We start from the raw sequence: 23752 nt of genomic DNA on the forward strand, positions 1-23752 counted from the left end.
GAGTGCCCATAACTGTTCCCGCGTAGTTGGTTAGTGCGTATAGCCCAAATGGCCAGACTCAGATCAAATACCAAGATCTCATTAAGCGTGTTAAGTATCCGCGAACGCCGAACAGGGCCAGGCCCACCTCTCTCCTAGGTGGTCTCAACCTGCCCTGTCGCTCCGCCACAAAGTAACAGTCGGGGGCCGTCGGGAACCCAGGCCCACCTCTACCGGGATGGAGCCACCTGCCCCTTCAGCCCCCATCTCTGAACATTATCATAAGTAATGTAACAGTATAAAGTATGTAGCGTATGCCCGTGATCACCTCCTGAAGTGATCACGGCCAAGTAGTATAGCATGGCAGATGGACAAGAGTGTAGGGCCACTGACGGAACACTAGCATCCTATACTAAGCAGTAGGATAGCAGGTAAGGGTAACAACTGTAGCAACAATGACAGGCTATGCATCAGAATAGGATTAACCGAAAGCAGTAACATGCTACACTACTCTAATGCAAGCAGTATAGACAAGGAATAGGCGATATCTGGTGATCAAGGGGGGGGGGCTTGCCTGGTTGCTCTCGCAAGAGAAGGGTTCGTCGTTGATGTAGTCGATCAGGGGTACCGGCAGTGGTCTCGGGGTCTACCGGAAAGAAGTAACGGAGGGGGAACATAATAAATAACAGAGCAATCAAAGCATCACAAAGCATAACATGGCAATACGCGGTACTAGGGGCGACCCAACGCAGTAGGAGGTGATACCGACGAAGGGGGGAAACATCCGGAAAAGTATCCCCGGTGTTTCGCGTTTTTGGACAAATGAAACGGAGGGGGAAAGTTGCGTGTTTGCTATGCTAGGGATGTGTGGCGGACGAACGGGCTGCATATCCGGATTTGTCTCGTCGTTCTGAGCAACTTTCATGTACAAAGTTTTTCCATCCGAGCTACGGTTTATTTTATATTAATTTTAAAAGATTTAAATCATTTTTAGGATTTATTTAATTATTTTAAAGCAACATTATCCAGAATAGTGTTTGCTGACGTCATCATGACGTCAACAATCAACTGTGACCATTGACCGGTCAAACCGACAGGTGGGCCCGTTCGTCATTGTCTTAGACTAACTAAGTAGGTTTAATTAGTTTAATTAAGTCATTATGTTAATTCAACACATTTAATTAAGTTAATTAATTATCTAATTAATTAATTAATATTGTTCTAATTAACTTTCTAGTTCTTTTTTTATTAAACGTTCTGGGGGCGGCCCCACATGTCAAAGGCACGGAGGCCTTAGCGGGCACAAGGCGGTGCGGGTGCGGGCGTGAGCGTTGGCCCGACTGGGCACTGGGCGAGGCCAGCCACGGGGTGGGGCTCGGCGTTCGGCGGCGCCGAGGCACGGCCGACCGGAGTGGCGCGGCAGCAGAGCGGTGCAGCAGCGGTTGCGGCGGCGGGAGCGGGCACACGCGGCTGGGCGCAAGTGGGTGCGGCCAGGGCGCAGAGGGAGTGGAGTAGGCGCAGGGGAGCAGAACTCCGGACGCGGCCACGGGAGGTCGCGGGCGCGACGAGCGCGTCCCCGGAACACGGCAGGGCGCGGCCACGGCGCGCACGGGCCGCGGGGACACGCGGGCAGGGGCGGAACACAGAGGCGCGGGACGAACTACAGGGGCGGCGGCGACTAGGCTAGGGCGTTGCGGCGAGCGCGCTCGAGCTCGAATCTGAGCTCGATAAATTGCGGGGAAGTGGCGGTGCTCACTGTGGTTGCGTAGGGATGCTTGAGGGAGCCGGAGATGGTCTGGACAGCGTGGATCGAGGCGAGGCATGTGGCGGCCGTCGTCGAAGAAGATCGTCGAGGGCGCCGTCGTTGGGGCGTCCTAGCTCGCGTGCGCTAGTGTAGATGACGAAGGCGACGAGGCAGACCTCACAGACGCGATGGGTTGCTGATTCGGTGCGGCGGTTCCTCGGGCGCGTGTGCGCCGGTGAGGTGGTGCTCCTGCGCGGCAAGGGATCGGGCGCGGGGTGCCTGGCGACGCTGGAGAACGAGAGGGAGTGGGGGTCTCAGTCGGGAGGAGTGGGGGTCGTGCGGGAGGAGTGGTGGGATCGTGCGGGGCGACGGGGATGGGCGCCGTTTAGATCCAGGGCGAGGGGGAGTGAGAGGGGATCCGGGAGGGGAGAGGCTAGGGTTCAGGAGTCGGCAGGCCATATAGGCCAGGGGCGCGGTTGGGCCGGTGGGCCGGCCGACTGGGTCGTGGCCCAGTTGGCCCGGGGGGGGGGTTCCGTTTTTTTATTTCTCTTTTGTTTAAGTTTTTGGTTTTTATCTATTTCCCTTTGTTTTATTTATTTATTTTAGTTTGAATAAAATACATAATTGGTTCCTAAATTAGTCTAACAATTATACTACTGCCACATGACTTTGGACATCCAAATAAAATAGTCTAATATTTTACAAAATACAAAAGGCATTTAATTAATTTATTTTGTTGCTGTTTTATTCATTTTTGAGTATTTACACATTTTATACACTTGTGGTTTCTCCACCATTATTACTTAGGATTTATTTGTCCCATTTTGAACATTTTAGTTTTAATGTTTGAAAACTTTTATTGTTTGCCCTGATTTTGAATTTTGAATTCGAACCGGTTTCAAACTAACGCGAGATTAACAACAGTAACAGCGGTGACAAGGCATCATTACCAGAGGGTTACTGTAGCTTGATTATCTGGGCGTCACAACAGTCAACTACTAGCTAGCTATATGATGTTGTCATATGATCTATAGTCATCATTTCTAGTCACTCACATAATAAGATTAGTTATAATGTTGGCTATAAGACTAATACTTTTTCTCATCTTTTCTCTATCTCTTTCTTCACATTTATTATATCTGTTTACGAAAACAGTATAGTTAGGTTCTTGCATGAGAGCCCATTCTGCTTACTTTTTTATGTCTCTTCTTCACATTGGCCAAATTACCAGGTAAGCGGGCTATAACTATTGTACTTGCTTAACGGCCATGCAGATAGATACGCCGGGATGGAGAGTGGTAAATGAGGACAACTGGCCAATAACTGGCTCCCATAATTATCGCCTCACAATTGTCCGGGTTGTTTATAGCCCGTCAACCGCAGGGGTAATTCCGTCCCATATTTATCACATGCAGCATTTCTTATATGCGTGATTCTCATACGCAAGGTAAAAGGATCGGAGAGCGTACGTGCGTGACCATGTACGTACAATAAAGAATTGAGATCACGAGTATCGTTTTCACTACATAGCCAGCACCTCCTCTTCAATAATTGTTTTTTAGGGTTTCTCTGCTTCCCCTCGGTGCTGTCGCTGGTCTGACTCGTCTCCGGTGGCTCTAGGATCATGGAGGCGCGACAAACCCCGACCATTGTTAGCGGGAAGGATCTTGCTCTATTTTTGGATATTTTTGAGAGTTCGTTTAGGGTTGTGTCCTGTTCGTGAAAATGAGACAATGACGAGATGGAATAAGTTTCTCCCCGCCTAGCCTCAGTTTTGGTGATGCTTCTACCGTCATCTGAGGGCATCTGTTAGTGTGTCTCTCATGGATCTCGTGGGACTCAGATGGTGCTGGTCTTCAATGGGTCTGCTTGGATCCGTTTTTTGTTCGTCTTCATTTGTGTGTCTACTGGTTGGATCCATTCGATCTATACTTCTCTTCATTGCAACGGTTGTTATTCTGGTGCGCTGGTCCTGTAGGGCCTTATCAGGACGGCTTGCCGACTGTCTACTACAACAAGTTTGGCCTGACTCCGGTAAGGAAGGGGAGCGTCTTTGGCTCACTCCAGTGCTTGCATTCATCGCTAGCTGCTCTATGAAGATGGATATAATTTTTTTATTTCTAGGTTCTTTGTAATGCCTTGGCATTATGAATTGATCAGAAATTTTCTAAGGAAAAAGGGCATCTCCAATGCTGGCCCACAAATTTTCTCCCGCATCCGTCCACGGACATGGGGGACCAGTCCGCGGACACGGATGCGGGAACCAGCCATCCAAGGCTGCTCGCATACATTTCAAGCTGAGTTTCCTAGATGAAATTCATGCAAACACAGGGGATTTTCATATAAACGGGAGCACATTCATTACAATCCGGACATTTTTCATAAAAAAGCGGTCGGACCCTAAACCTATCCTACGGTGGCGCCGGTTGTCCACTTTCTTTGTATTTTGCATCGGCAAAGTTGTCCTCCATCTGTCGTCTCCATGAGCGGCAGTGGGGTTTAAGACCCGTGAAGTGAAGGTGCTGTCTACGGCGAGAAAGAGTAGAGGATGAGAGACGGGCTAACCCACTTGGGACATAATGCCATGCTGCCGCCAATGCCGTACTCATCCTTACTGGAGTCTGTGACCTGTCCATCGCTGGTGCCAGTGGATGTGAGGTCGATGATGGACGGTCCATCACTGCCCATCTGCCACATGTGCCCCCGAAAGTTGGATGGCGGCGTGTACGACACGCAATTGGAGGCGTTTTGGTCCTCGACCGCCTGCGCTTCAAGCACTTGCGCGGTCGCATCCACGTCCGGTTGTGCCGCCACCGTATTGCGAGCGGCGTGTTGAGCACGCGTGGCCTTGTACAGCGCCTGCTGCTCCGCAATGAAGTTAAGGTTCGGGTTTGCCACGGCCACGGCCTCCTCACTTGCGTGCTCACCGTAGATTTGGCCATCCGCTAGCCGGTGCAGCTCCACGAGGAGCAGGTTGTTGATGGACCGACGTCGTTCTCATGAATCCAATGAGCCCCAGAAAGTCAAAATCAGAGTTCGTATGAAGAAATGGTGGCCGTTTTATCGGAGGAGGACACAACATAAGATGACATACCATATGCGGTTGTATGGATGGTCGTATGACGTGTAGACAACTGTGAAAGTTACCTCTTCTGGCGAGATTCTTCACCGATTTTGTCCCCAATTGTTCTCACGAGATTCTTGGCTCATAAAGAAGGGGTTGGGAGATGATAAGGCTCATCTTGAGCCCTTGGATGCATCACATCAATGGAGGAGACCGAGGAGGCACCCTTTATATGCACCTCCATACCCTAGCCACCGCCACCATCGTCTCAATCTCATTCACCCACAATACCATCTCCATTGCTGCTCCACCACTGGATAAGGAGGCATACACATCAAGGGAAGAGGAGGGAGGCTCTGCCACCATGAGCACCGACCTTCACGCCGGCACCGGCACCGGCGTCGCCCCCATCTCCATCACCATCGACGAAGCCACCATCACCACCGCGCCATCGTCTCCACCAACACCACCATGCCTTCTCCCTTCACTGGCTTGTAACTTGTCTCTATCCTTCATGTGTTTGTTTGAGTAGTTGTACTGGTTCTCAGGGATATGGTTCAACCCTATATGATACTTAATGTGATCAAATATCTGCTGTTCATGATTTGAGATAGTAGCCTTCGCGGATGTTGAGAGGAGTGCTCACTCACATTATTGCCTTGTTGCCCTGAAGTGTATTACTGCCGTTGCCAGGGTTGGGTATTGGGGTAATTCGAGGTGACAGTACAAGCCTCCTTTCCTCGTTGTTGCAATTGATAGGGGATTAACGGAGAACTCTTCGAGAGGTTGCGTCCACGGGGAAACCCTTAATTGTCGTAGTGATAACCGGCTTGGAGAAGCTACGGTAGTGACATACGTGGCACGAAGTCTACCTAGAGTAGAATGTGTTATGTACCCGGCTCAGCCCACTTATGCATTTGACTAGTGAATAGAGGATACGATAGTTCATATCAGTGGTAGTGATTTCAGAACCCTTGAGAACGCCGTACTACTCATGCGTCATCCTTACTTAGTGTCTTTTATTTCCTGTTTTTATCTCTTTGTTAGTAGTTTAGATAAACACCCTTTTTATCTAGTTTCCCTAGCAACCGATAGAGTAGATTGTTTTCAAAATTCAGTTTGCGTGCACATGTAGCTGCCTTAAGTGATAGCGTAGTTGCGGGGTTTGTGGTGCCTTCGTATCAGCTCTCTGTGGGTTCGACAGTTATCACAAATGTGCTACAACAGACATGTGCTGTTGCAGGTCATTAAGAATTTTCGTGCGCCATTGCCGGGGAGAATAGCACTTGGTCATTATGTACCCGCTCGCACATAGTTTATTTTGTTTGTTGATATTTATCATACTGTTTTTCCCTTAACCCAAAAATACAAAAATACAAAAAAATGTCTTGCTTTGGGATGTCAACAAGAGATATAGAGGCTGCAATGGAACGATGCTATGAAATAAGGACGATACATGAAGAATACCGGCGTACCAACAAAGGTATTGAGATGTGTGAGAAATTTAGAGGTTGCATACTGTCGTGGTTTTGTCACGGCAGATGTCCTTAGTGTCAGGACTTAGTCGCGAGGCCAGCGCATCTATGCGGTAGCTTGAGAGCGGTTAATCGGGACGAGAGGCGCAACACGCAAGACAAGAATTTAGACAGCTTCGGGCCCCGGGAAACATCATCCGGTAATAGCCCTACATGCTGTTTGTGGCTAGGTCTCATTATGATCATGAGAGAGTCACCGGTTCGGCCAGCTCTTTGTGTCTAGCCCTAGAGATTATTTCTTGTTGCTTGTCCCTCTTTGGGGTGCCCTGCCCCTCCTTATATAAGTTAGAGGGGCGGGTTACATGCGGAGTCCTAGTAGGACTAGGACTAGTCTATCTTTTCTTACAAGTTGAATACAAGTCCGGGTCTTGCTTCCTCGTAAAGGAAATATTCGTCATCCCTTTCTCCTTAAGCCAGCCTACCAGAGTATAAGCCAGCCTACTGGGCCTTGGGTCTTGTCGTCCGTCTGATCCGCCCGCCGGGTCTCCAGTGAGTCACAATGTCCAGGCGGGTTACCTGTGAATCGCCATGTTCGGGCGGATCACCAGTGAGTCGCCAAGCTCCAGCCAGGTCTCTGGTGAGTCGCCAAGTCTGGCCGGGTCATACCGTGGGGTATATCCCCGACACATACAGTGCCAATCTCTTCGCCACATGAGCTTTTACTACTGTAATCACCCACACCCGGTTGTGAGATCATACAACCGTGGTGACTTCCCTCCTGAAGATATTGAAGTCATTGAGGAGATGATATTAATGCATAGATCTTTTGAGATTTTAATGCGGGTCAATAGGTTATCCGAAGAATATGCACCGGATGCTGAGCATGAAGACTTGTCAGAGAAAATTTATGACTTCTGCATAGATAATATTTTTTATGAAAGTCCTTTGTACAAGGACTATCATAAGCAGATGGATGCCATATCCCAAGCCAATATTTTTGCAGGAACCTAACCTTATGCAGGAACATGAAGAAAAATTCATCGAGGCACAAGAAGAAGAGAACTTTAAAAATGATGATCCAGAGGAACACAAAGATGAAGGATGGAATGGCTATTGTCCGAAAACTCCCATTCATGGTAATAGTTTTGACATAATTAATGTGCAACTTGATGAAAATGATGATGGCTATGATTTACCTGGAGCTCCACATCTTCTTGACCATAATGTTATTGTGAAATTGCAGCCACTAACTCTTCAGGCATCTCTACTTAGCTCGGTGCATCGCTACTCGCCAAAGAGCGAGCACAAATTTACATACATGATGTCGATGCACCATAAGCGAATGCGCTTCCGATCGATCTCTTCTATGAGGTGCTCCAAACCCCGGTCGGAAGTAGACATCCAACTCGGGGTTGATATCCCTTGGGATTCGCGTGGTTAACCTTACAGAGCACCAAAGCCTAGCTATATCACTACTAGGGAAAAGCCTAGCAGTAGCGCGGGTTAAATGCCTAGCAGTAGCGTGGGTGGCCGCGCTACTAATACGGCGCCACAACTAACTCTTATCAGTAGCGCGGTTCGACCCGCGCTACTGCTATCGTGGGATAGCAGCAACGTTGGTCTCCAACGAGCGCTGCTGCTAATAGCTGTAGCGCCCGCAAACAAAGAGCGCTACTTATAAGAGCTCGCTGCTGCTAAAGCCATACCCCGCGCTACTGTTATTAGTTTCTGATTTTTTTCTGCTCCATATTTTCTGCTGCTGAATTTTGTTTAGACCTTTATACAATAATCTCTAGCATATCATACACATAAAAATGTAATCATAGCATATACATAGAAATAGTCTCATCAAATCATGTCATCATCATAATCATCATCCAACACAAAGTGGTCTCTCGTCATCATCTCGAAAATAGCGATACAAGTCTCGAATACTTGCAACTACATCATCATCCATCTAAATAATGATATACGCGAGAAGAGCTATCACTATGAGTGAGAGCTGAACTATGCAGTACATGAGGCAGCGGTTACGAGTCCTCTCTCGCGCTAGCGTGAACCTCAAGTAACTAGCTTCTGCTTCTTGTCTGCTTTTGAAGCCTTTATGGCTGGCGCCCGAGAACCCATCCACTTGCGCCTGACACTCAGGCCACTCGTCGTACACTCCCGTAACCTTCCCTTTCTACGCAACATAGCACTGCTTCTTCACCATCAAGAATCTACGTACATGCTAGAGATGCATCTTCATCAAGAGAATGTATGATTATATGCAACAAAATATCCAAGAGCAACACGAAAAAGAAAGGGTTAGCAACTAGATGCAACATATAGTATGCAAACTAATTAACTAGAGGTACGTAGGTCATCGTACCCAAACTAACAAAGTAGCGTTACGCAAGTTTGGCAGGGACCGTGGACATCACAAAGTTTCATCGCTATAGAAAGTATACAAGTTCAACCGACACATATCATCATCATCGGCATCGTAAATCCCTAGAAGTTCCATCCTTCCATATCATCAAGGATGGACCCTAGCTTCTTGAACGGCGTGAGGTCATGACGTTGCATGTCTATGCGAGTTCGGACGTTAGCTCGCGATATAGGGCCGTGGTGGAACATCCCCTTCTCATCGACGACTTCTTTCATGATGATCATCGCAAGGTCCCTTTGGATGCGAAAGAAGTCATCTCTAAGTTTATAATCCGATTCTCCATGAGATTATACCCACTTACGGATATGATCATCATTTCTGCTTGTCATGCGAAGCTTTTGGTGATCCGTGTTGAACTCAGTCATGAGATGGAGGAGGTAGAATCCATCTTTCTTGCTTGGTTTTGGGACATGGATACAACAGAAGTTAGTTTTATGCAAGAAACCCAACTTCTTGTTCCTTTGTTTCCTGATCTGCAGGTGGCCACCCCTAATGCTGAAGCCTTGAGAGCATCATCTAGAATATTCATTATGTGGATGTAGTCCTTCTTCTCGTAGTTTCTGGTAGGGTCGAAATACATGGCGTAGGAGACTCGCGGGTAAAGAACGATAAGGACGGCGCGCCCGTTGCTGCGGGGTAAAAGACACCTCAAATTATTCTCCGTATGAGCGAGAAGGAATGATTGAAATGTACGAAAGGGTTGTCCGGAATTGACTTACTTTCGATGATAAGGCATGAGGACAATTTCCTGGTCCTTATTCTGTACCATGAAGTTTTGGAGGTACTCCCTAGCAGTTTCACGCTCAAAGTTACCGTGACTCAAGAAGGACTCGTGCATGTAGTACGGATTCACCACACAGATTTGCAAGACTTCTTATCTCTTCATGACGGAGCTCATATGTAGCGCAAAAAGGCGGACGATTGTACAATCGAGCCGCCTTGTCAGAAACATCTCGAAGATATGGTCAAACCACAGGAAGAAAACCTCCGCGAGCCGTGTGTCGACGTAGCACTTCCCCTCAGGCACATGAGCCACGTATGTCGGATATCCTGGATCCTTCGAGGTTAGTAGGCTTTTCTCAGTCGATAGCACATGGTCGTGCAGTCTCCTGAGATCCCCTGATAGTGCCTCCAGCGGTTTCGGCGGTAGCATCGACTCGCCCGTGACATGGAACATGGCCGCACCTTTGATGGGTACACGCTCTTCAAAATCCACCGTCTGGATGATATTTGCTCTGGCTTGTTTGTAGGCAGCTGAGCCTATCTTCCCCAGTCTCTTCCTCTCCTTTTTCTTGGGCACACCTTCCAGACCCTTCCTTAACCCCTGCCCCAGTGTTGCCGAGCTAAGCACTGTACGACCATCGGCTAGTTGAGCCTGTGTTGAGGCGGCATCTTCAGGCGTGTCCTGTGAGGATTTCATGAAGAGAGACTTCTTGCAATCCTTGCTAGGACGTTCTTGCCCGGGCAGATCATCCATATCCTCATCAGCATGCTGATAGCCCGATTCGTCATATGGCTGACTCATCATATCTAAGTCACGGTCATAGGCGCCTGTATTGAGGAAACACATTGGGTCCTCCGTCTCCTCCATCTCATCATCCATTCTCTGTTCTACGGGACCGATTACATCAACCACTATTTGTCGGTGTTCTGGGAAAGGGGGTCCCCAGACTTGCCTGCCTGCGGCCCACGGCGTGGCTAAGTCAGCGGGTCGTACGGCCCATCTTCATCAACAAGGCATCCAAGACCCTCGCGAGGGGCCAAGCCTCGCGAGGCGGACGACGCAAGACCTCCTCAGGAGCGGCCCCTCTAGGAGGGCTCACGAGGAGCGGAGATATCAAGGCGGGGGAAACCTCATGAGGCTCTCGTGACGTGAGCCATGACGATCGGCACCAGGCGGGTGCCAGCGCGTGCAACGTCCTTGTTTCCTCTTTGGTGCTAAGGAGGCAAACACGGGCGAGGAGTACCGAGGCATTGGGAAAAGGTTGCCATATCGGTGCAATGAGACCAAGACCAGAAGGACGGCAGGACGGAGGGCATCGTGGAGCCCAAGACGGCGTCACCACCAGAGCCTTTCACAGGCGAAGACCACTTTTGTCAGGATAGCTTGTACTAGTTGTCCCCCTTCAAATTTGCCCGCCGTTGTTGGCTCCCTTCCGGCTCAATATTTGGGGAGAGGACCAGGGCCTATATAAGTAGAACTAGCCACCACAGTAGGGGCATCTGAGATTGATCTTAGCTTGATCTGATTTGATCGAGAGCCTACTCTAGCCACAAGAACACCTCAACCTCAGGAGGCTGTTCTTCCCCTTGTACTGTTCATCATCGGCCCAAGAGGCAATCCACCACCACCACACTGGAGTAGGGTATTACACCACAATGGTGGCCCGAACCAGTATAAATCTCGTGTCTTTCTGTGTTGTGAGTTCGTCGAGTTCGTCCGCGAGATCTTAGTGAGCTAGGGCGTGGATCGGTAGGAGGGAATGACTTCGCGCGCACCCCAGAGTTCGAACCTTAAGGGTTTTGTCGGAACCCCACATCCAACATTTGGCGCGCCAGGTAGGGGTGCGCCGGAGCTTCTTCTCCGCCAATCGACCTGCCGACGCTCCGCGGCCACGATGTCCGGCGACCCAAGGGCTGACTCCGACCGCTGGGCAGCCTGGCTGGCCCGGGCGGCGCCACCTGCCCACGAAGCCCTCGACCCCGTGCTCCAGGCGGCGCGAGCGCCGTCCAACGCTACGGGGCGCGGGCGGCGCGGCCAAGCGTCGTCCACCCTCATCCCGTGGCAAGAGCGAGCCGCTGCAAGGGCGGCAAGCCACGCCGCAGCAACGGCTCCGCATTCACGGCGGGAACAGGCAAACATGCGAGCGGCGCTCACGGTGGCGCGAGAGCTGCTGCGGTGCCGGCTGATGGAGAGCGACCGGGATGCACTGCTGGAACGCATTGCCGAGCTGCTGGATGCAGCGGCGTCAGGAGCGCCGCTCTTCTGTCATCAGCTTCCTCCTCAAGCCACTACAGGGTCTCACGGCGGGCCCCGCCACAACCATGCACCATCAGGTGTGCCAGGGGGCTTCGTCAACACCGGCACGGCCGGCGGCGCCGGGGGCTCTGCCGCCCCCATGCCGCCCGCGACAAGCATGAGCACAAGCGTCGCCTCCCATGGCCCAAGTGGGATGCCGCGCTATCATCCTCAAGACGCCACGCTGGGCCGGGCAACATGGAGTGTGGGGCACTACGGCGAGGTGTTCGGGGTGACGGACCCGGAAGCCTACGTGCCCCGCATGATGGACCAGGATTACACACGGGAGGACGATCCTGGCTCGTTCGTCGGAGAAGGTTGGGAAGAAGAGGCGCTGGGAGTTGAGGCCTTCCAGGAGCCGCCGGGGAACCACCCCGACCGCGTGTGCAACGACAACTACAGGGTACCCCTAATCCCTCAGGAGCAAGCTTACGCTAACCATGAGTCGCAGGAGGAACAAATCACCACAATGGCTGGCGGCCCCAGCTCGGCGGCCTCCCTGCCAGTAGGGGGATCGCCTTGGGGGCTGCAGGAGAGGGGTCGGGAGCCAGGCCCCTCCCCACGGCGCGCGAAGCTAGGGGACACCCGGAGGTAGGCCCTCTGCCGGGGAGGTGCCGGCGAGCCTTCCCCCGGTAGAGGACCCGTGGTCGCCGAGGGCACCGCTGGCGTCCCCTTTTCCCCCTTTGTGTTGTCCTGGTAGCCGGTCGGCTCAAAGGTGGTCGAGGGTGGCGCAAGGTGGGGCCCTCGTCTGGCGATATGAAGCAAGGCCGGTACCTGTGAAGAAGGCCCAGTGCCTGTGAAGCTCGCCGCCCGTGACACTCTCACGCAATAATGAGTTGGGGCTGTACACACCCCGGAGTCTCAGGGGTGCCGACCTCAGGCCCTGGGGCTCCCTCCCACGCCTAGTGGAAGCACTTATCTCCGCGCTGGTGAGAAGACTTGAAGACCAGAAGACTAGACTAGGTGCCGGACGCGGCCATTTGCTTTGGATCTCTCTTTCTGTAGCTTTGCTTTCTAGATCTGGATTTAAGTTGAAGTCGAGTTTTTGTCGATGAGCGCAGGGGGGTGCCTCTTCTCGTTCGAGCAGTTTCTTGCTTTCTGGATTTCGTTTTGTTTGGGACTCATGTCCGTAGCCTTCCCCTCACGAGCCCCTCGCGAGCGGGACTGCGCGAAGCACGCGCGTGCCGAGCGCGCGCTAACGCTGCAACTGGCGCTTGCCTCTTGCGGGGCCCTTTCTGACAGGCCGACAAGCTCCGCAGGATTCTTAGAAACTTGTAGCCTCGTGACCCAGCCCGAGGCTGGCGCTGACTAAGGTAAACCACAACGGGAAACTCGCCTCTGGACTCATGAGTCCACAAGGGCACAAATTCAATACCGCATAGGAAAGTAAAGGCTGCAACTTGCTTACATGAGGGGCTCCCCCTCTCAAAATGCTCTTACAAGTTTTCCAAGGGCCACGCCCGAGTTTTTTCATACAGGGTAAAACGACAGGGGAACATGGGATCAACCAGATATGTCACTCGCTACATCGCCCTCGGATGCGTCACTCGCGTCGTCGTCATCTTCGTCAGCACCGTCGTTGCCTTCGACGACGCCTCCATCGCCGTCGTCAACCACATCACCTTCGTCTGCGGTGACCACCACCGCGTCGTCGTCAGAGGCAAAGGCTCTGACCAGTGCTTCCACGTTGTCCTCCACCCACCGCGCCAGATCACCCTGGATGGCCTGCGGTACATGGGCAATGGCGGCGTCGAAGTCGAAGTCGGGGAAGGTGTTTCTAAGGTGGCTGAAGACACGAGAGAACGCGCACCCGAGCAGGCCCCGACTTCTCTCCTCCACGAGCTGGCGAGCCCTGTCAGACCGGGTTTCCAGGCGCGTCACCACGTCGGTGAAGAAGGTCACGTGGCTGGCATAGTCATTCGAGTGGGGGGCAGGTGCGTTCTCGTTGTAGATGTAGCCCAGGGCGGTGTTGGCCCTGTTCCGGAGATCCTGAAGCATAGGGGCATGCTCGCGCTCCAGCATCCGACGTTGGAGCACTTCCTCCCTATTTTGCCGTGCGACGGCATCGGTGTCATCGACACGCTCCCGAAGAGAAAGCAGCTCAGCGCGGGCGGAGGCCAAGTCGGCCTGCGCCGTGACCACGGCGGCAGCTATGGCCTACGCACGTCTCTCAGCCTCGTCCAACCTGGGCCTGAGGGCAGCAGCCCTGCCCGCACCCTCCGTACCTGCGAGCTTCAACTTCAAGTCATACCTTCCCTCCAGGTCTGCGCCAACCTCGGCCACCTGGCGGTCCACCTCCTCCTGGACCCTGGCCTCGCGAACCCCGACGGCATCTTCTCCTTGGGTAACTTGATGCTCCCTTGTCACCAATTGCTCAAGCTCGAGGCCGCGTTCCACGGCCTCCAGCGCCAACGCCTCCTCGCGCTTCCGGACCTCTTCCTCCTCGGCGGGCGTCCCCCTCAGTGACGCAAGGGCAGCTCTGCGCGCCTCCACCTGCTACTCTAGGGACGCGCTCTAGGCGTGGAGCTCCCACGCGTGCTTCTCCGCGGCCTCGTGACGGCGGTCGGCCTCACGAGCCTCCTCCAAGGCTCGGGAGCAAGCCTCGCAGGAAACCTTGAGGGACGCCTCAGCCTTCACATTGACAAGATCACGCTGGTAGCGGCCAAGGTTAATAACCACCCTCAGCTTGCGACGTTCCTCCGCCAACCAGAGACCTTCAGCCTCAAGGTGCGAGTCGACACCTGCGAGCTCTTCACCAAGCCGGCTCATCGCGCCCATCGCCTCCTGGAAAAGCTCATGACGAACGACGCTCCGCCCATGCTCGAACTCGAACGCACGGCCCACCTCGTCACTCGCCTCGGGGGCTGCGGGTGGGGTATCGAGCGGTGCACCACCTCTCGGCAGGGGGCTGGGGGCTGGCGCTGCACCTGACGTCAACCAGTCCTCGCGAGGAGCCCAAGCCAATCGAGGCTTGCTGCTTAAAGAGGAACCGAAGATCGAAGCCAACCAGCTACTGTCCATGACCAAAGGAGGGGTCTTGGGCACGCTCGCCAAGCTCCACCCCAGACCGTGGGGGGGGCACAAAGCCGCGGGTTCAGCGCGCCATGAAGGCAAGAGTGCTCCTTCAACTGACCCTGCTCCAGGGGCAGCAAGCGGACTCGGAGCGCTGAAGGCCGACGGGGGAGTCGAGGAAGGAGGAGGTTGTTTCTCAGAAGGCGCAGCCACCTCGACGGAAGGAGCCCTGAAAAACTAACGTCAGTAAATGGAAGCAGCACCCGAGGAGTCACAGCGATACGATACTTACACGTCGACGGCGATGTACTTCCTCCGCTTCAGCGGCCGGAAGATGTTGTTGCCGCTTGAGGATCCTTTCCTCTTGCGAAGCTCCTCGAAGTCCACACAGAGCCGACCGAAGCGCTGGACGTGGCGGCTTGCGCGGGGCGAGGCCGCGGAGGAGCTCGGAGGGCCTACTTCATGGGTGCTCGACTGCGGTGAACAGTCGGGCGCCGCCTCACCACAACCTCCCGAGGCTCCCGGAGCCTTGGCCTCGGGAACCGCATGCCGCACCTCCGCAGCGTCCAACATCTCGGGAGAGGGGACGCAAGCTCCCGAGGACGACGCCCCAGGATCACTACACGACATGTGCCCCTCGGCACTTGAGCCACCAGCCTCCGCCGGGGCTCGCCCTCCTGCACCCTCACCTGGGGCGAGCTCGGCACCGGCAGCGAGGAAGGGAACCACGCCGACGGGGTTCTCGTGGGGCCTCACCAGGCCGATCGGCCGCAGCCCCCACTCATCAAAGGAGGGCATGCTCTCGGCAAATTCATCCTTGTTATTGCAACGGTACATCAGGCAGTTCTTCCCAGGCAACTCATCCGGCAAAGGGACACCCGTCAGGACCTTGAGCACTGTTTGCCGCATCTCGAGAGGGAGCCCAGACTCTTGAAACCTCATATGGTCCTGACTGCTGAGTAGGGTCCACATCGGGCGAGAATGGCGCTGAAGCGGGGCTACCCGGCGCTTGACGAATTCCTTCACCACCATGGGCGCGGTCATGCCGCGGTCCTTCAACCTCCTCAACCTGAACCAGACGGGAGCAAGACGGGGGCTCGTGAGCTTCTCGTGGCCCCAACTGGAGTTGGGAACAGCGGGCCCTGGCGGAGCATGAAGCAGAGGGCTGAGCACGCCGGCATCGACGAACACCCACCGTGTCCGAAACTCGCTCGCGGACGGAGGAAGCACGAGGTCGATCCCCGCGCCCGCCGTCGCGGCCACGGCCTGGAAGCTCACGCACCCCGAGCATTGCTGGGGGACGATCAGATGCAGTGAGAAGAAATGACGAAGGAGGGCCACCGAAGGAGCGATACCCACCATGGCTTCGCACACGAAGGCGAAGACAACAAGAAGAGTCACCGATTGAGGGTCAAGATGCAGCATGTGGATCTAATAATGCTCGAGCACCGCTTTGAAGAAGGCGGAGAAGGGAGGAATCAGGCCAGCCCAGAGGGCATCTATGAAGATTGGGACTTCAGTGGCTGCCCGAGCCATGCGAGTGCGAGATGCAGGCCAAGCCACCGTCTCTCCCCACTCGTTGAAGCTAGAAGCAAGCATCGGACGCACCTTGTCCATGGCCTCGTCGTTGAGCACTCGGCATCGACCTAGCGCCGGCTCGACGGCCTGAGGAGCGCTTAGCGGAGACAAGGGCTTCTTTCCCTTATCTGCTTGTTTTGGCGCCATGGCAACGAAGCGGGCAGAGGGCAGGTCAGATTGGAGAAGAGAAACAGAGTCTTGAGGAAGCAGGGAGATTGGGGAAGCGAGGCGCAGACGATGGAGGAATAACTATGTGAGCTGCGGGGGCCGCATAGCCAGGCGGATTCAGAGGCAGCGTGGGGAAGCGGAGACGCCCACGTCCAATCAACCGCCACGCGTCAACCGAGGCCGCAGGCTTTTAGGGCCCGCGGCGCTCCGTACTTGACCCTTCGCTTCGCCGCGAAGCCAAGCCCAAGCGCACCTTGGGCCCGGAGGCTACTGTCGGCGTTCTGGGAACGGGGGTCCCCAGACTTGCCTGCCTGCGGCCCACGGCATGGCTAAGTCAGCGGGCCGTATGACCCATCTTCATCAACAAGGCATCCAAGACCCTCGCGAGGCGGACGACGCAAGACCTTCTCAGGAGCGGCCCCTCTAGGCGGGCTCACGAGGAGCGGAGATATCAAGGCGGGGCAAACCTCACGAGGCTCTCGTGACGTGAGCCATGACGATCGGCACCAGGCGGGCGCCAGCGCGCGCAGCGTCCTTGTTTCCTCTTTGGTGCTAAGGAGGCAAGCGCAGGCGAGGAGTACCGAGGCATCGGGCAAAGGTTGCCATATCAGTGCAACGAGACCAAGACCAAAAGGACGGCAGGACGGAGGTCATGGTGGAGCCCAAGACGGCGTCACCACCAGATCCTTTCACAGGCGAAGACCACTTTTGTCAGGATAGGTTGTACTAGCTGTCCCCCTTCAAATTTTCCCGCCGTTGTTGGCTCCCTTCCCGCTCAATATTTGGGGAGAGGACCAGGGCCTATATAAGTAGAACTAGCCACCACAGTAGGGGCATCTGAGATTGATCTCAGCTTGATCTGATCTGATCGAGAGCCTACCCTAGCCAGAAGAACACCTCAATCTCAGGAGGCTGTTCTCCCCCTTGTACTGTTCATCATCGGCCCAAGAGGCAATCCACCACCACCACACTGGAGTAGGGTATTACACCACAACGGTGGCCCGAACAAGTATAAATCTCGTGTCTTTTTGTGTTGCGAGTTCGTCGAGTTCGTCCGCGAGATCTCAGTGAGCTAGGGCGTGGATCGATAGGAGGGAAAGACTTTGCACGCACCCCAGCGTTCAAACCTTAAGGGTTTTGCCGGAACCCCACATCCAACACTATTGGACCCCCTTCATGACGTCGTCCGGCGCTCTCACCCGGCACTACAGGAGCTGGTAATTGCGTAGGCGGGGTGGTGGTCTCCATACATGCTTGTTGATGTGTGGTTATTGGTGTGCTCTCGGCCAGCTCCAGACGAAGAAGATTCTTCGGTCATAGCAGCACCCAACCCTTGCAGCTTCCAATATACAGCGGGGTCTCATCGTCCTCTCCCCCTAGCCATACTGGAGGAGGAAAATCCGCGTGCCCCGATGTCACACTTGACAAGGTAACCCTGAAGTGCCCAGCGGGCATCGGCTGGCTGTGGAACGTGAGTTCCGAGGGCTTCGTTATCACCCCCTTTCCCACGTCCACCTTCTGGCCTTTGATCAAGTAGAGGACGGTGCACGGGGTTTCGTCGGCCTGCAAACACATGTCTACGGCGTAAAACATCTGAAAGGCAACGAAAATGGAATTTTCTAGATACATATATGTTGGTGCGACATGTAATTATTGTGAGGGCGTCAAGCTAAGCCAAAGATGAAGGCCCGCCTAGCGCGCCAGAGACTGACGACGGGCTGCTATGAGCGGGTGCGGGTGCGAGAGCAGGCCCGGTTGCGTGAGCAGGTGATGGTGCGGTGGTGTTGTTCACGGAGTTGCTCGCGACGAAACTGGGCATGGGGAAATCATGTACCATCTTGTCTGGATTTTCCTTCGTCTAGCTGATGATTGCCGGGACCACGTTAGTAGTGAAATCATTTCTGTAGGCATTTACAGCTGCATTGACTGCCTGCTGTAGCAACTCATTTTTCTCCTTGGCTGTTTTTTCGCGTCCTTAGCTTCTTTTTCTCGAACGCAAGCTTCACCTTCTCGTCGATGTTCACCTTACTAAACTTCTTTTTTTGCTTCTTGGCCTCCGGGCCTCGTTGTAAAATACCTTCCACGTGGCGCCGTCTCCGGGGCTGTGCACATGTCCATATTGTGGCCGCTGGCCCAAAGGGAGTCCCTTAAGTTCGTTCAAGGCCTGGTTGAGAGGGGTATCCCACTTGGGCCTCATCAGAGAAGTAGGGCTTTCGGCTGCAAGCTGGTGTTGCTTCTCCTACAGAAGGAACGTGAACCGTTTACGAATGTGTAGTCGACTTGATCTGGAGCTAAATGTATGGTGGTAAAAGAATAATTACCAGTGTTCTAATCAATCTCCTCGTGATCTGTTCCATGTAAAAAACCTTCTTTTCCTTGTCCCACTTCTAGCGGGCCCTGATGAAGTCACACTCCAAGGGGTTGGTGAACTTCGCGAAGGGGTCTGGGAGACCCGCGGCTTCACGTTCCGCGTCCTCCTTATCCCATATGTGCCTTTTACCGAGGTAGCCACGGCTTCCGAGGCGACGCTTCCCCGTGTTTCTTTGCTGAAGGCTCTTGAATTTCGCAACCTTAGCCTTGGCTGCCTCGGTACCGCAAGTGTCCTTGAACTTTTCGAACTCCTCTTTCAGGGGATTAGCAATAATATGCTCGAACCAATGCAGGAAAGTGGAGTTGTGCTCTCTAGTAACTTCGGTGTCCGTCCTGCATACCCCCCGGTCACGATACTTCTTTGCGATAATTTCTTTGTGCTGTGCCACGAAAGGATCTCCCTCTTCTAGGTGTTGTAGCACTACCAAGTTTGCTCTGTCAAAGTCATTGCGTCGATCTGACTATGCCACGTGCAGTTCCCTGCGACCGTTGGAGTGACCTTCTCCTTCGAACCTCCCATCATGCTTGTTAACGGGCAAACGAACACCAACACCAGGCGGCTAGTCTGCGCCATATAGAAAACTCTCGCAGAAAGAGATGCACTCTTGTGTTAGATAGCCCTAGACGATGCTTCCATCTTGATGGGACATGTTACGAATGAATCCTTTGATGACCCGATTCATCCTCTCAAACGACATCATGTTGTGCAGGAATGACGTCCCCAGGTCTATTATGTCGTCCACAATATGGACACACAGATGCACCATGACGTCAAAGAACGCGGGCGGGAAGTACATCTCAAGCTCATTTAGTATCACAACGATCTCTTCCTGTAGCCTTCGGAGCTGCTTCACACTGATAGACTTTCGACAGATAACGTCGAAAAAGTTGCAGAGACCAATAAGCATGTCACGGACATGCTTGTCCATTATCCCTCTAAGGGCAACTGGTAGTATATGCGTCATCATCACATGACAGTCATGGGACCTCATCCCGCTGAACCTTTTCTTGTTTGTGTCTAGATATCTGCTAATCTTGCCACAGTAACCGGAACTAACTTTGACTCAAGTAAGGAACTTAAAGAATTGATCGATCTCAGTCGGACTTAAGGTGAAGCAAGAAGGGGGGCAATAATCCTCTTCCTTTACTTTTTTGCCCTTCTTCTTCCGTGCCTCTGTCTCCGTCTCTGTCACATCTGACTTTTTACGGGGCGGCATGTGCAGATCTTCCCTGATTTTCAAATCTTGCAAGTCCTTTCTTGCCTTCGGCCCATCCTTGGTCTTATCCGACATGTTCATCAGTGTCGCGAGCAAGCTCTCACGGACATTCTTACAGATATGCATTTGATCAAGGCAATGAGGTGTGTCGAGTTTGTTCCATTACTCCAAGTCCGAGAACACAGACCTCGTCTTCCATACCTTCAACAGCGACTCCGGCGCCTTTTTCATCGTCTTTCCCGCCGCGGGGCACCGTTCCCAGTTTTTCAACAGCTCATCGATTTTGGCGCTGCAACGCTTATGTGGAGGTCCTCGATGCTCAGCGTGACCATTGAATAGATATCCACGGTTTCTCCATGGGTCGTCCTTCTCGAGCCATCTTCGATGCCCCATGTACACGATTTTCCCAGACCCGCCATCTTTCCTTGACGTTAGCTGCTGAGACGTCGTATCATCCATGCACCGCGTGCATCCGCAATATCCATGGCACACCTGGCCTGCGACATATCCGTAACCGAGATAGTCGTGCACCGTCGTGATCAGCGCGTATCTCATGTAGAAATACTAGCCTTTGCTGGCGTCCCATGTCTTGGCCGGTGTTTTCCATAACGTGTCTAACTCCACTTGAAGTAGCCCCGGATACAGATTAATATTATTTTCCGGTTGTTTCGGCCCTTGAATTAGCATGCTCATTGATACGTCTCCAACGTATCTATAATTTTTGATTGTTCCATGCTGTTATATTATCAATCTTGGATGTTTTATAATCATTTTATAGTCATTTTATATCATTTTTTGATACTAACTATTGTCATAGTGCCAAGTGCCAGTTGCTGTTTTCTGCATGTTTTTTTACATCGCAGGAAATGAATATCAGACGGAGTCCAAATGCAATGAAACTTCACAGAGATTTTTTTTGGACCAGAAGGAACATAATGGGCCCTGGCTGCGCCTAGGGGGTGCCCCGAGGAGGGCACAACCCACCAGGGCGCGCCAGGAGGCCCAAGCGCGCCCTGGTGGGTTGTGCCCACCTCGGGTGCCCCCCGGACCACCTCTTTGCTCTATAAATACCCCAATATTCCCAAAACTCTAGGGGAGTCGACGAAATATTCATCCAGCCGCCGCAGAGTCCAGAACCACCAGGTCCAATCTAGACACCATCTCGGATGGGGTTCACCACCTCATTGGTGCCTCTCCGATGATGCATGAGTAGTTCTTTGTAGACCTTCGGGTCTGTAGTTAGTAGCTAGATGGCTTCATCTCCCTCTCTGAATTCTCGATACAATGGTCTCTTAGAGATCCATATGATGTAACTCTTTTGCGGTGTGTTTGTTGGGATCGATGAGCTTTGAGTTTATGATCAGATCTATCTTTTTATATCCATGAAAGTATTTGAGTTTCTTTAATCTCTTTTATGCATGATCTCTTATAGCCTCGTATTTCTTCTCCAATATCTGGGTTTTGTTTGGCCAACTTGATCTATTTATCTTGCAACGGGAAGAGGTGCTTTGTAGTGGGTTCGATCTTACGGTGCTTGATCCCAGTGACAGAAAGGGAACCGACACGTATGTATCGTTGCTACTAAGGATAAAACGATGGGGTCTATCTCTACATAGATAGATCTTGTCTACATCAAGTCATCGTTCTTATTGCATTACTCCGTTTTTCCATGAACTTAATACACTAGATGCATGCTGGATAGAGGTCGATGTGTGGAGTAATAGTAGTTGATGCAGGCAGGAGTTGGTCTACTAATCTTGGATGTGATGCCTATATAATGATCATTGCCTGGATATCATCATGAGTATTTGAAGTTCTATCAATTGCCCAACAGTAATTTGTTCACCCACCGTTTTTCTATTTTTCTCGAGAGAAGCCACTAGTGAAATCTACGGCCCCCGGGTCTCTTTCTCATTTATTTGCCTTTGCGATCTACTTTTTCCTTGCATTTATTTTCAGATCTAATAAACCAAGAATACAAAGATACTTTGCTGCACTTTATTTTATTTGCGATCTATTTATTCAATCTATTACAACTTTCTCCCGTCCACGCACCACTTCTGGCGCCGTTACCCGAAAGGGATTGACAACCCCTTTAACACGTCGGGTTGCAAGTGGTTGTTATTTGTGTGCATGGGTTGTTTATGTTGTGTTTCTTGGTTCTCCTACTGGTTCGATAACCTTGGTTTCATATATGAGGTAAATACCTACCGCCGCTGTGCTGCATCATCCCTTCCTCTTTGGGGAAATACCGACGTATCTTCAAGCGACATCACTCATGTGAATGTACTTCGAATTCATGCACAACCAGGGGGAGGTTGTACATCATACAAACACGGGCCATGTGCTATGGTTGGTGTTATGGTTGCCAAACGGATTCATGCCATTGGTACACGCGCCGAGCACAATGTTCCTTGCATCACATTCGAAATACCGATAGAAGCCGTTCAACGCCCTCCACTGGCTTCCATCCTTGACCTGTCTCAGCTTCGAATCATCTCCATCGTCGGGCTTCTTCCTCTCCGCGAGCCAGCGCATGAGCTTTGCTTCCTTGGGATCTACGAAATACTGCTGGAGACGGGGAGTGATCGGTAAGTACCATAAAACTTTCTAGGGAGATTTCTTCCCGGCCTTCTTGTATCGAGAAGCATTGCACACCGGACAGCTTGTTTTTTCCGCGTGCTCCTTCCGATAAATTATGCAATCGTTGATGCATGCATGGTATCTAATGTGCGGCAGATCAAGAGGGCACACGATCTTCTTGGCCTCATCCACACTAGTCGGACATAGATTCCCCGCGGGAAGAACATCCTTTAGGTACTTAAGATGCTCATCGAGGCTAGGGTTAGTGCATTTGTTTTTAGCCTTCGTCTTCAGGAGTTGGAGTGTGAAACTCAAGTGAGTCACCTCAGGATTGCAACCATCATACAATGGAGTGTTCGAGTCTACAACCAGTTGCTACAGCTTAGCCTCCTCTCTAGAAGCAGCTCTCTCAGTACTCGTCTCCTTGTGAAGTAGTGCTTGAACATGAGGGTCCCGCACGATTGTACTTAGTACCGACGAACTCCGCGGCGTGGAGTCCATGTTCTCTCTGCCGCCATGTCCGACCCCTTCTCTGCCGCCATGTCCAGCCCATTCTCCTCCGCTATGTCTGGCCCCTTCTCTGCCACCATGTCCGGCCTCTTCCCCGCCGCCATTATCGATCATCTCTTTGTCTTGCCCCGTGTCGTCATTGCATGCCCCATCGGTGTCCTCAACATCATCATCCTCATCTTCAATTATCCACCGAGTATAGCCATCCATGAAACCAGTCATGAGCAGTTGCGCTTCGACATGACCATCGTCATAGGGGTCGAGCTAAACTATTCCTTTGCATCTTCGACACGGACATAAAACCTCTGTCAGGTTATTTTCTTTCATGTCCTTCACCGCCGACCGCAACCACCTGTCCACCATCGTTCCACCGACCATCATGAATGCCTGCACCGTAATAATAAACAAATTCATTATAAAAATGCGTGCATACATCAAAGTCATACAAAATTCGGCATGACCTACCCTAAAAATAGGAAATATAGAACTAGAGTTTGCCCAGAATTTGCCGAAACAGAAATAAATCAACATTTCGGCAAAACATAGGCAACTCACCAGCACAATTCGGCGTCAACTCATGCCACACACACAATTTCCATCAT

Source organism: Aegilops tauschii, chromosome 7 (genome assembly GCF_002575655.3).
Source record: "Aegilops tauschii subsp. strangulata cultivar AL8/78 chromosome 7, Aet v6.0, whole genome shotgun sequence".
NCBI lineage: Eukaryota > Viridiplantae > Streptophyta > Magnoliopsida > Poales > Poaceae > Aegilops > Aegilops tauschii.